The sequence below is a fragment of the Ranitomeya imitator genome, chromosome 3 (assembly GCF_032444005.1).
Source record: "Ranitomeya imitator isolate aRanImi1 chromosome 3, aRanImi1.pri, whole genome shotgun sequence".
Lineage (NCBI taxonomy): Eukaryota > Metazoa > Chordata > Amphibia > Anura > Dendrobatidae > Ranitomeya > Ranitomeya imitator.
This window is the reverse complement of record NC_091284.1, coordinates 170,920,174-170,934,544: the sequence shown is the minus strand read 5'-3', so window position 1 is coordinate 170,934,544 and position 14,371 is coordinate 170,920,174.

The window sequence follows — 14,371 nt, the reverse complement described above, 5'->3', positions numbered from 1 at the left end:
CTAAAAATGTGCTCGCAGGGTGCGTTTTTTACCCATAGTCTTGTATTAGTGATTGATCGCCACACATCGCATCCGTCGTGCAACGGATCCGTCGTGTTTTGGCGGACCGTGGGCATCAAAAAACGTTCAAGTGAACGTTTTTTTGTCCATCGCGTCCGCCATTTTCTACCGCGCATGCGCGGCCAAAACTCCTCCCCCTCCTTACGGACTTCAGAATGGGCAGCAGATGCGTTGAAAAGCTGCATCCGCTGCCCACGTCGTGCACAAATTTCGCAACGTGCGTCGGTACGTTGTCCCGACGCATAGCGACGTACCCATACCGACGCAAGTGTGAAAGATTCCTTAATGAGCGTTGCATTTTTTTAAAAAAAAGAAAAACGGAAAAAGCGGCGTGGGCTCCCACGCAATTTTCTGCGCCAGAGGGGCAAAGCCGACGGCCGGGGGCCAATATTTGTAGCCTGCTATGAATATCAGCCCGCAGCTGTCTCCTTAACCTTTACTGGCTATTAAAATAGGGGGACCCCCCAAAAAATGACGTGGGGTCCCCTATATTTTATAGCCAGAAAGGCTACGCAGACAGCTGCGGGCTGATATTCATAGCCTAGAGAAGGGCCATGGATATTGGTCCCCCACCGGCTACAAATACCAGTCCGTAGCCGCCCCAGAAATGGCGCATCTTACAGATGCGCCAATTCCGGAACTTAGCCCCTCTCTTCCCACTAAGGGGTTAATGTCACCATGCTATTGTAAGGTGACATTAAGCCGGGTTAATAACGGAGAGGCGTCAGTAAGACGTCTATCAATTATTAATCCAATAGTAGGAAAGGGTTAATAAAACACGCACACATTAGGAAAAAAGGATTTTAATATTCTTCATTTAACCATACTTACCATACTTCAGCGCTTGCAAAAACGTAAAATAATAAACCGTATACTACCTGTCCGCCGTAGGCCAATTAATAACGAGTGTCCCACGACGATCTCCCCTATAGAACAGTGACATCGGATGATGTCACTGCTTTATAGGACCCTCAGTGACACACTGACAGGAGACAATGGCTCCTGCAGTGCATCACTGAGAGGTTACCTTAGGACAAAGTCTCACTTTATGGCAACTGCTGCGTGGGAAAATTTCTCACACAGCAATGCCAAAAGTGAGACTAAGGACTATTTTTTTACAGCGGCGGAGGAATACAGTGCGGAAAAATACCTTCCTCCCATCATTGTATTCCTGGAGCCCCTAAAGAACGGTCGCATCAGCTGATGTTTCCGTTCTCCACGGGAGATCATCGTGGGACACTCGTGGATTTCTGCAGACAGGGAGTATATTGGTTATTTGTTATTTTAATCTTTTTTACAGATGACACTGGTTTCGGGGAACAAAGGGACAAGTAATGGTGAGTATGTACTCTATGTTATATGTACTGTATGTCTGTATGTATGTATTGTATGTAATGTATGAATGTATTGTATGCAGTATGTATGTAGTATGTATGCATGTAGTATGTATGTTGTATGTATGTAGCATGTAGTATGTATGCTGTATGTATGTAGTATGTATGTAGTATGTATGTTGTATGTAGTGTGTATGTAGTATGTTGTATGTAGTATGTATGTAGTATGTATGTTGTATGTATGTAGTATGTTGTATGTAGTATGTATGTAGTATGTATGTAGTATTTTTTTTTTCATTCTACCCATTAGCCGAATGATGGGACTACTACTGTCCCATCATTGGCTAATGTGTCAATCACTGTCATTGTTGTAGGCATCTTCCGATGGGACTTGTTGGACGATGCCTGCACAGACCCCCGGCAGCCCGCACAGAGCCCCGGCAAGCCCGCACAGAACCCCAGCAGGCTGCACAGAGCCCCAGCAGGCCACACAGAGCCCCGGCAGCCCGCACAGAGCCCCGGTAGGCCCGCACAGAGCACCGGCAGCCCGCACAGAGCCCGGCAGGTCGCACAGAGCACCGGCAGGCCACACAGAGCCCAGGCAGGCTGCACAGAGCCCGGGCAGGCACGCTTAGAGCCCCGGCAGGCCACACACAGCCCCAGCAGGCTGCACAGAGCCCCGGCAGGCAGGCACAGAGCCCCGGCAGCCCACACAGAGCCACGGTGACGCACAGACCCCGCCCGCACACACACACACTCAGTCTCCGCCCATGCACCGCCTACACTCCATTATAGTGCATCATTGCACTATGGAAACTTCTGAATCGGGTATCCAATATCGCAAAAATATCAGAACTCAGTATCGGAATTCCGATACAGCGAATATCGGCCGATACCCGATATTTGCAGTATCGGAATGCTCAACACTAATTATCAGCCACATGACATTAGTATGTCCGTTCCTTTACATCTATATGGTATGGCTGGTTTATACATGAACAATTTAAAATATAATAATAGCCTAAATGCCGTTTTCTATGTTAATAATTACAATGGACCATTAAAAAAATAGATGGATATTGTGCACTTGGCATCCGTTTTTTCAAAGCATACATTCAGTTTAATGGGTGAGTCTGATCTGAAAATTAGATCAGACTAGTACATTAGGGATTTTCTTAAGGGAATCTGTCACCAGGTTTTTTTCTACCCAATCTGATGTAAGTGCAGAGACACTGATTCCTGTGATGTATCACAGATTAGTTTGCTTGCCGCAGTTTTGATAAAATCCCTGTTTTCTCTGCTGCAGATCTACCAGTTCTCTGAATGCTGAGCCCAGTATAGCACCACCCTCACCACTGATTGGCAGCTTTCTGTGTACACTGTGCATAGGCAGTAAGCTGCCAATCAGTGGTGGGGGTGGAGTTATACAGAGCTCAGGAATATGGAAGACTACATGGCAGCAGGTTTACTACTAGTCCTTTAGTGATAATAACCTGCCTGCTGGAATCAAGGTCTCTGTCTCTACCTTATTCTGCTCTCAGATTTGGTGTCAAAAATTTGGTGATAGATTTTCTTTGACTCAAAACTCATGTGAAGTACATCTACGACTGGCATTGGTCCGTGTCCTATCCGAATGGAATTTGTTTTGCATGTGAACAAGCCCTTAAGCCACATTCACACATTTGCCCAATGGATTTTGCAATGCAATATATTATAAATCTGTAGCATATCAGTTTGTTTGCAGAATTCATCAGGGACTGCATTGTATTTGCCACTAAGAAATGTGTTGAGTGTGCAAGTAGCCTCTGGGCTCCTATGGCAAAGGGTGAAATCCTGCATATAAATTCTCTTGACAATGTACAAACTGTAGATATCTACGCACCAGAGGTAAAGTGTGGATGATAGGATGTATGTGAGGCCATCTGACTGGCTGCAGAGACACGACTAGTCCTGACTGTGATCATTACGATGGTACCATGTTATGATCGATAATTACGATGAACACCCATTGTGAGCAATGAGATGACTGTATTTGTTACACTGGAAAATGTTTCCAGTTTTAACTATATATCTTATACTGTACACCTCCAGCCGTGTCTGATTGGGAACAATTCTCAATGTGTATACCCAGTTGCAGATTGCATATTTTGTGGATAGCATTCACTACTCTGTGATGCCTGGAATGGGTTAACACTGAAATTCAGCACTTCCTGCACATGGACACTGATAAAGACAAAAGACAAGGCTGGCAACTGGAAGCAAAAGCTTTTCAGACATACTGTAGAGATACAGAGTGATAACGCTCCAGTAGTGATGTAATATGGAGCTGTAACCCATTCGGTGCCCGTCGCGCTGCGACATCTTGGATATTGCCGACGGTTATTTTTAGCTGTTCTCTACCTCTACCATGCTGATCTTCGTTTTTCTGTAAAACATCCTAATCCATATCCTCTGGATCCCCACAGTTTCTAGAAGCGAGTCGCTATCTATAAAATGCACCTTACGCTAGCCATGCATTATTCCGATGGTGGCATTGAAAGCGTAGAATAGAAAATCTATATGTTGTAAGAGATGATCAATGTGTGTATATCCTGTGGACATCCGGAGCCTGTTTTGTCACAAATTACCCGCAGACGTGACATTTATAGATTGTGGACAGGGATCTTCATGAGTGTTGGCTGCTTGTCAAACACTTAATATCTGGGAAATGGAAGGGATGGGTTAAACAAATTGTCCTATTTCTTGGCTGAAGAACCCTTCTGACAGATTGCTATATGACCAAGCAATTCTCTTATCTGTTTACTTGATGGGGTCACGTTAGCTTTCCAACATACTAATCCTAAATTAGACCACCCAGTTATTGATTAGTGATCATGAAAAAGAATTTAAAAGTAGATATATTTATGTCAGTAAATATAGATTACTATACGGCTTAATGCAATGCTGATAGAAAGTAGAGAAACTCGTAATGTAGGAAATTACATTTGCATTATTATGGGGATGTGTCATGAAACTTGCTTTTACTACAGCTATGAACTTTTGGTAATAGGCCCAAAAATGATAAATTATAAGATGGAGCAATCTCTACATAATGCCCATAAAAGGCTAAATTAATTGGTTTTTCAGTATGTAGCTAACAGAAGCAGAATCTTGGAGGATGTATACTGTTCTTGGCATTCAGCTGGACATGTTGAGGAGAGACAGCCAATCAGCAGTGATGAGAACTCTTCAGTGAGCCTGATTGGTTAAGTGCACCTGAATGACAAATCAGTTTCTCTTCACAATCCTCCTCCCAAATGTTTGTTTCAGCTGAATGCCAGACACAGTATACAGAACCCCAAATTTTGTTCTGAAAAAGTAGTTTGTGCTTTTAGCACTCATTAGTTTTAAAACAGCAGGGGCATATTTATTAAAGCTGTCTAATTTATAGACAAACTTAAACAGGTTGTCCACTACTTTTGCACTGATGACTTATTTTTAGGATAGGTCTTCAATGTCTGATCGATAAGGATCTGACACCTGGCATCCCCGTCAATCAGTTGTTTTCAGTAAAAAGAATAATTTGTCAATCCAAATTGATGCAAAAAATGATGATTGTTATTTCACAGATTATCTACTGATAATATCTACTGCCATATTTAACACTTCAGACGATTATGGCTTTCTTCAGAATTGCAGATACAAAAACCAACAGAAAATGTGAGTTACACGAAGAAGAAGGAAAATGTCCAAGTTCATTTTGCAAAGTACATGGATCAAATACAAACAAGTAAGCAATTAACTGAAAAATTAAATAAATATATGTTAGTTATCAAAGCATTCAGAAAAATAGATATAAAATATAACTTGAAGTATTAGCCTGTTATGGATTAATGAACATGACTCCATCCAGACAAAGATCTGGTAAGTCAAATACACTCTATAAGGGGCTGGAGAAGTCACATAATCATAAGGTAAAACAAATGGAGAAAAGAAGAAAGAAGCTGGTTTACCAGTTTACTGCTCAGTGGAGAGAATATGGCTGAAAAAAAAATGTAGTATGGAACTCTTATTTGAGGGCATGATACTAAACAGTATGAACTGGTCTAAATGAAAAGGAACAGAAGCTTATCAAGAATACCTTGAAGAGTTAAATGGCCCAAAAAACAGAAACTGTGCTAGTGCAGTGGCGCTAAGTATCTGGAATGATGAGCATCTTGTATAGTGAACCGCCAGTTAATTGAATGTGTGGCATACCCTGGTAATGACGCACTTCCGTCATCCATCATGTCACATGATGTCGGCATGTACGCGTCACCAAAAGCTACGTGTTAGAAACAAAGTTTTGCCTCGGGTGCCATGTTGGTGTAATTACCCTGTAATTTGAGTGTATTCATTAAAAGGAGGGAAAAACTAGGATACCATGGCACTAGTGTTGCTACTGATCTGATTAAAGGGACTCTGTCACCTGAATTTGGCGGGACTGGTTTTGGGTCATATGGGCGGAGTTTTCGGGTGTTTAATTCACCCTTTCCTTACTTGCTCGCTGCATGCTGGCTGCAATATTGGATTGAAGTTCATTCTCTGTCCTCCATAGTACACACATGCACAAAGCAATCTTGCCTTGTGCAGGCATGTACTATAGAGGACAGAGAATGAACTTCAATCCAATATTGCAGCCAGCATGCAGACAGCGGGTAAGGAAAGGGTGAATCAAACACCCGAAAACTCCGCCCATATGACCCAAAACCAGTCCCGCCAAATTCAGGTGACAGGTTCCCTTTAAAGTAGTACATAGAGCAACATATGCAAAAGATAAAAGAGAATAGCGGATGATAAAAAAGCACTACGATGTGTTCTAGGAAGAAGGGAATGAGTGGAGTTACTAGAAGGGTTATTTAAAGTTTTATAAAAAGGAACAAAAAATAGAAAAAAGTAAAAATAGTGTGAAGGAAAAAGAAAAAAGGAAAATAAAGGGAAAAATATAAAGCTAATATAAATAAAAATGACAGCAAAGCTAAAAATACAAAAATATAAAATTAAACCTAAAAAAGGAAAAATAATAACAAATAAATAAGAAATAACAGAACAAAAATAAAAAATAAACCTATAATACATAATTAAGATTAATAAACTAAAAGAAACACCCAATAGTAAATGAAAAGATATAATAATGTGCCACCATACTCATTCACATGGTGAAGAGAGGAAATTAGTCTATGCTTGTCTGTAGATGAACAAAAGAAAAACATATTAATAATGTGATCAATAGTGATGAGCGAGTGTACTCGTTGCTCGGCTTTTCCCCGAGCACGCTCGGGTGACCTCCGAGTATTTATGACTGCTCGGAGATTTAGTTTTCATCGGGGCAGCTGAATGATTTACAGCTACTAGCCAGGCTGAGTTGCTAGGGAATCCCCACATGTAATCAAGCAGGCTAGTAGCTGTAAATCATTCAGCTGCCCCCTGATGAAAATAAAATCTCCGAGCAGTCATAAATACTCAGAGGTCACCCGAGCGTGCTTGGGAAAACCCGAGCAACGAGTACACTCGCTCATCACTAGTGATCAAATAACACTAGTCAGTTTGTAGTCTCTATTCAATCCCTTGGGTTCAAGGGTGTTCAACCTATGGATCCAGAAGGACTCATGACATTTCAATGGTTTAAATTGTAGCCACGTCTTCTTGGTGCTGGAACATGCTTCAATACTTGAAATTTCAATTGCAAAATATTATGTTTCTTCTGGTCAAAATGGTAAGGTAAAGGTAGGTATGTCTTGCCACAACAAATACTCACGTATGTTGTGAGATGCAGTTTCATACTGTATATGCTGAGCTGCTCTGTCTACTTGTAGTGGCCGAGGCTTGGTACTGCACATCCATCTCCTATACAAATCAATAGGCGGTGGATGTGTAGCGCCCTGCAGGGACCACTACACGTAAACAAAGCAGATCTGCAAGTGAGTATCTCCAACCACGGCCACCGCCGACACCGATAACAGCTGATCGGCAGGGATGCCTCTTTAAAATGTACCAAAGTTATCACGGTGCGTCTTTCGACTGATTAGTATAAGTTTATACCACCTTTACGCTTAATTTTGCAGGATGTTATCTTATGCTAGTTTTGTGGCGTTCAATAAATGCAAAATTTGGCTCACTGGTTATTTGTACAAAAATGTTGCCACTCACTGTGGCCTTTTAAGCTGTGAATTATGATTAAATTCCATGAAATTTCTGTTTATTATGTGCTATTGTTGTATCTTTCAAGAGGACCTGGAACAAAGTTAAAAGTGGCCTGCTTTTGCTCTCATTTATTTCCAACTGCTCCCTCTAGATTTCTGTTTTTTTCTTTTTTTAAGTTTGACAAATGCTGCCAGAGATATGGGTCTTTTTATTTAATGCTAATTCTTATGTTTTTTTCAAAGCAGGCAGCGCTCACAGGGTAATAATAACATGTAAGCAGGTGGTCAGAAGGCAACAGAGGAGACACCAGGTGGAAAAAATATGAACTTAAATATGTTGAATAGTATACAATAAAGAGTTTCGGGAATAGCACAGGGTCTGCAGTTCAATCTAGCTCTAGTTGAGAGGGGGGCAAACACTGTACTCGACGGGAACGGTTTCTAAGAACTTCTGCAGCCTGAGCGAGGGCCACTGCTCCGTCTTATCAGCCATTTGTCTTCCTTACAAAGCCTATCAACGCTCTCTGGGCTGCCTTAATATCATCCGTATTCCATCCAACCTGCTGCCTCCCCCCTGTCCACACCCGATACTGTGAGTCCGTGCTGAAAGTGACGGCCCATCTCACATGTCTCCCTCGATCACTGTACCAGGTTCGAGTTTCCAGCCGATTATCCTCAGGACCTCTTTGGTACTTGGCGGCCGGTGAGTGTCTCTTTGATCCTTGATTAATGAGGGCTGGTCCTTGACTGTGGACTGGCATCATCTGGATCAGGTACCAAAACCGGCGTTATTCGGGTCTTCAATGTTTGATCGACAATTGCAGATTTTTCATTCTACACTGGACAACCCCTAGAACTCTTGATACTACATACTTGAGATATAAAGAATTGCAAGCATCCTATAAGTTATGAACAGCAACCACTGCGCATATGATCATGAGATTCAGAAATGACGTAATTTCTTTGTCATTCCGTTTCACAGCATTTGAGTTATAATGGCCACCATATATATCCAATAGAGAGTGTTGCAGAGAACAGAATTCTAAATTTATCATTAGCAAGCATACACTTTTTCTAGAGCTGAAAGACTGTGAGAGCACCTGCAACTTTCTTCTTTTCTGGCATTATTAATGCTGAGTTTGCAAGGACATTTTAATGGCTTTTAAGGGCTCACCCACACCGCTGTATAAATTGGATGAGTGATATCAGATTTTTTATCAGATAGAACTCGGACCAATGATATTCTATGTGGCAGTACTGATCACCGATTTTTTTTCACTGACAGATTTTATCTGTTAAAAAAATCTCAACATGATGCTATTTCACTCCGAAATTGGATAGGTGCGAGAAAGAAATCGGATGCCATATGGAGAAACAGTATGGCATCCGATTTTTACAGATACATTCTGTGTCATAGGAAACTGTAAATGATTAATAGCTGGTGTAAAAAAACAGATTGTATACGGACATCAAACAGATGAGAAGTGAAAAAAGTCGTCCCACTTGTCTGGATGAAAATCAGACTGATTTTTAATACGCTCATGTGACCCTATCCTAAATATGTTGGGGCTGGAGCAACGTTAACATAATCACAAGGACAGAGGTACACCATCCACGGCAAACACACTTTACAGCATAGGAGGACAACTGATGCCAAAAGTACAAAGCATGAATGCAGATAACAATAATTCTGAAAATACAGGCATAAATACAAAATACTATATCAGCTTTTGTTTAGAATTTTATACAAAAGGTGCACGCTTAGTAATAAAATATTGTGTATTTTGACATAAAAAAACAAGCAAAAAATGTCGGGATTTGGATGTTTCGCCCCCAGCAGTCCGCCCCCAGCAGTTCGTCCCTGGGTACATTTCACCCCCACACATTTCGCCCCCAGCAGTTCGCCCCCAGCACTTTGCCCCTGGGTACATTTCGCCCCCGAACATTTTGTGCCTAGCATTTGGCTCCCAGGATGTTTTGCTCCCGTACATTTCACCCCCGCACATTTTGCCCCCAGTAGTTCGCCCACAGCAGTTCGCCTTTGGGTACATTTCGCCCTCGCACATTTCGTCCCCAGCATTTGGCCCGAGGATGTTTCGCCCCCGGCAGTTCACCCCCAGCAGTTCGCCCCCGGATGTTTGTACATTTCGCCCCCGAACATTTCATCCCCTGCATTTGGCCCCCAGGATGTTTTGCCACCGCACATTTCATACCCGCATATTTCGCCCCCAGCAGCTCACCCCCAGTTCGCCTACTTTGCCTACAGCAGTTTGCCCCTGGATGTTTCGCCCCCAGCAGTTCGCCCCCAGCAGATGGCCCCCAGATGTTTTGCCCCCGAATGTTTCTCCTACAGCATTTTGTCCCTGGATGATTCCTTGCAGAAATTTCTTCAATAAAACCGGACATTTTCTGCAGGAAATCCGCATGCACTTTTTTTCACGTTTTTCTCGCGTTTTTTCCGTGGATTTTTCGCTTTTTTTTCCGGAGGTTAGCAATGCAATAATATAGTGGGAAATCCGCAAAAAATCCACAAAATTATTGAACATGCTGCGTTTTTTACCGTGATGCATTTTTTTCACGGAATAAACACGACATATGTACAAAAAATGCTGAATGCATTATAAATGATGGGATGCATATGTTTGCGTTTTTTTAAGCATTTTTATAGCGAAAAAAACTCGAAAAAACGTGAAAAATCCTGAAAGTGTGCACACAGGCGTAGAAAAGTTTTGGAAAATGTCTTGTTAAAATTGCGGGCAAAATGCTATGACACTATAATGCAATCAGTTGTGAGGTTTACAGATGGAAACAGTTGATTAAACATGTCATAAAAGTGCAGCACTCTGTACAGTACTTTTGTGGCATGTGGATTGATGACGGACGGGAATTCATGTACCACAAGGACAATCTGGCGAAACATCCAAACACAAAATTCTGGGGGCAAAACAGGGTACAAACATCCGGGGGCAAACTGCTGGGGGCGAACTGCTGGGGGCGAAACATTGATGACAGATGGGAATTCATGAACCACAAGGGTACAAATGTCCTGGGGTGAACTGCCGGGGGTGAAACATTGATTATGGACGGGAATTCAAAAACCACAAGGGTACAAATATCCGTGGGTGAACTGCCGGGGGTGAAACATTGATGATGGATAGGAATTCATGAACCACAAGGTTACAAATATCCGGGGGCGAACTGCCGGGGGCGAAACATCTGGTGGCGAACTGCGGGGACGAAATGGGCGATCTGCTGGGGGCGAAATGTGTGGGGGTAAAATGTGCGGGGGCGAAACATCCTGGGGGGCCAAATGCTGGGGACAAAATGCGGGGGGCGAAATGTACCCATGGGCGAACTGCTGGGGGCGAACTGCTGGGGGCGAAACATCCTTTAACCAAAAATGTATTGCCTGTTACAGTTGCACTTTATAGGGGCTGATATTTTCCCTTGATGTGTCTTTTAAATATTTCATTATTGTGCCAGCATTGTTTTTATATCTGCCTACTTCCCTCTCAGAGCATTAAGTTATCCCCCATGTGTTAGATAGGGGATTAGGTGCAAATTGCTTGGGGTCTTACCGCTGGGACGACTTGTTTGGCGTACCTCATTTTTTGGGACTAACCATTTAAAGGGATTATCCCAAAATAGACTTTGAATACGTGGTCTGAATAAGTCATGAATATCATGGAAGTGGACTAGGACTACCCCTTTAACTCCCTTCCTGCTGGATGTTATTCGTAAGTAGAGAAATCTTTGCTCACATCACTGATACGATTTCTGATCACAACTGAGCCATGACAAGTATGACAGATCTGTTTTCAAAGGATCTTAACTTATAATGGTGTAAGTCAGGTTTCTGCATATGTCCTAGTAAGTCGAAGGCCAATTCAAGCGCTGATTGCTACGTCGTTCTTCATGTAACAAAATGGCACAACACATACAGATTGGAGCCTTATATTGTGCAAGTATTTCTATATTATAGATAAACCAAATAATTTAGTTTTAGACAGCAAAATGCATTCAATCTGTAGAAATATGTAATTAGATTCTGTATCACGTCAATTATTAAGTTTTTTTTTTACAGTTTATGAATGCCTTTCATTAAGTGAAATGCCTTTTGTGTCTGAACTGAATAAACTGGCCAGCACTGAAACGGTTAAAGTAGAGAACTACACTGGAAGAAAAATCCTTCTGGCAATTTGTAATTTTGCATGATCAGCTCAACCATGGGATTAAGGAGATGGGGAGGCGGAGGGGTGGTGTTTGGGAGAGACAAGGCTCATTTATAAGGATCTTGCACATGAAAGAGAGCCAGCACAGACCTGTGAAAGTCTGCCTCATGTGAGATGGGATCTACACGCACAGGAAGAGCTGTCAGGGGCTATTTATCTGTTGGCAGCCAGCGCAGGCTCCGGTTCCCACATCGACTCTGAGTCACAATGGCAGCGATCAGCAGCTTTTCACTCGCTCCACTGAATGAACGGATTGAAGAACATGCCCAGGCTGTGCACGCTTATCTGCCTCTCTGATTCATCTCTCCCTAGGGTGGACCACCTGGATCTCCATCACTGAAGAGCAGGCCACGTGGCCCTCCTTCCACAGGATATATACATTAGTAGTGGTAGTAGTAGTAGTAGTAGTAGTAGTAGTCGTATTATATTTTGTCTTTACTTTGCTCATTTCTACTGTCTACTCAATTTAGTAGATGGTGTCAGTGTGCATTTTTTTCTTGCAGTAGTCAATTCATAGCATTTATGTTTATGATGGCTTACAAATCAGATGACTTGGTAAAGATCACTTAATGGTGTCATACACTTTTGACTATCTGCTCAGAAGGCAAAGAGCACCTTATCTCCTCCAAAAACTATTTTGATCATCACTAAATAGAGCAGTTCTGAAAGAAAAACAACACAGATAACATTAATTTGGTGTAAGAATGGAGAGCCCCTCACTTAAAGAAGCACTTCTACTAAGTTTTTACTCATTAAAGAAGCACTCCTCCCATCAAAATGTATATCCTCTTAATACATTACAATCATCATATTAGCTAACCTTGTGTACTTACAATTGCTCATTTTGCCTTTCTACCCAGCTAATTGTTTTCTTTTCCATTAGGTCTATGGACTCATCATGTGATTTAAAACTGCAAAAGTCCCTGGCAGGGGAGGAGTGGGGCAGCTGAGTCAGAAGTTGAAGAGGAGGATGATAAATGCAGGGACAAGAAACTTCCTGTTTCTGCTTAGAGGAGAGAAAAGAGAAGAATTTACTGGGTAGAAAGCAAAATGAGCAATTGTAAGTACACAGTGCTATATAATATGGTCATTTAGAGGATCACAATTTTTTTAGAGTGATTTTTTATATACTCACCTACTGCAGCTATCTTTGATATCCAGCACCATTCTCTGCTTCTCAGTGAAATCACCTCTTTACAGACTCTCCGGGTCATGCTGTGCTCTGCGTGATCCTGAAGTGACTTTTTACAATGTAAGTTTATGGAGCGTAATAACGTGTAAGAAGCCATAGGCTTTAGCTGTAAAAGAGACTTACGTCTCATGCATAGCGCATAGAGTAAGGTGGCTAGTTGCGATTATGGTGACATCACTAAGCAACAGAGCAAAATGGTGCTGGATACCAGAAAGAGCAGAGGTAGGTGAGTCGATTATACACTCACACTACATTCCTTTACATACATGTACATGGAGCGCCCCATGGTGTCGTGGGGTACTCGGTACCGGGTCCAACATGGCATTTCTTAAAGGGGAAGGTTGCGGCAGCAGTGACCTGGTCCATGGCCCTGGGCATCCATAAGAGACTGATGATGAAAAGGGGAAAGGTTCATAACGCCAACTGTGGTGTTCAGCAATGAGATGGTGGCCAACGCTGCAGTTCAGATCCTCTTGGGCAGAGGGTGATGCAGCAGAGTGGATGCAGCTTTTCACAGGTAGAGCTCACCCCAGGGCAGATGTAGTGTTGAGATATAAGATGGCGTTGGTGGCTATGCCGGGCAAGTGCGATTGGAATAATGCAAAGGACAAAGCACGATGCAGTTTCAGTTTTTTACTTACAGTTCTATATGGCACCCAGCCAGGTGTGCTGTGTCCTCCAGGTCTGCAGCCCAGCAAACTCCCGGGTAGACTGGGATACACCTTTCCAGGACTTCTTCCATATGCCTTTCTATAGCCGTCTCTCTACGCTGGCTCTCCTCTTCTCCTGCCCAGCGCCTTAACCACAGTGTCCCAAGCAGCATACACAAACCTGGTCTGGCGACGTCCTCTGAGTAGCCTGGATTCTGTCCGGCTGCCTTTTTGGCGAAGTATGGGTGGATGTGGCTGTGACTCTGGCAGAAGCCACAGCCTCTGGTTTCTTAGCTAGACTTGTAGTTTCTCACTAAGTTGGGGCCGGTCCCTTAACTGCGACCTGGTTGCTTCACTTCTGGATATGGTTCCCACGGGTGGCTTCTGCACTTCCCATGCCACTGGGACCCCTTCTTGCTTCTGGAGCTTCTTTCTGTCTCTATTTCACACTTCTCTCTGTCCGTCAGAAGCTGCAGATCCTCATGTCTGCCCAGCTCCACTTCCCCCCTCCTTCTCCTCACTTTCCCTCCTAATTAGCTCCTCCCCTACTCTACCTACTACTCTACCTACCCCACCCTCTCCCACCACCATTCCTATCCAGTCTGGGATGAGGCCTTCCTCTCTAAGGGTACACCCAGATGCCCCGACTGAACTGGTGTGTGTTGGATGTGAGTGTTAGAGTCCTGAGTAATGCTTCCTCCTTACCTGAGCGGAGGATACCACACCTCTGGATGAGGTGCAG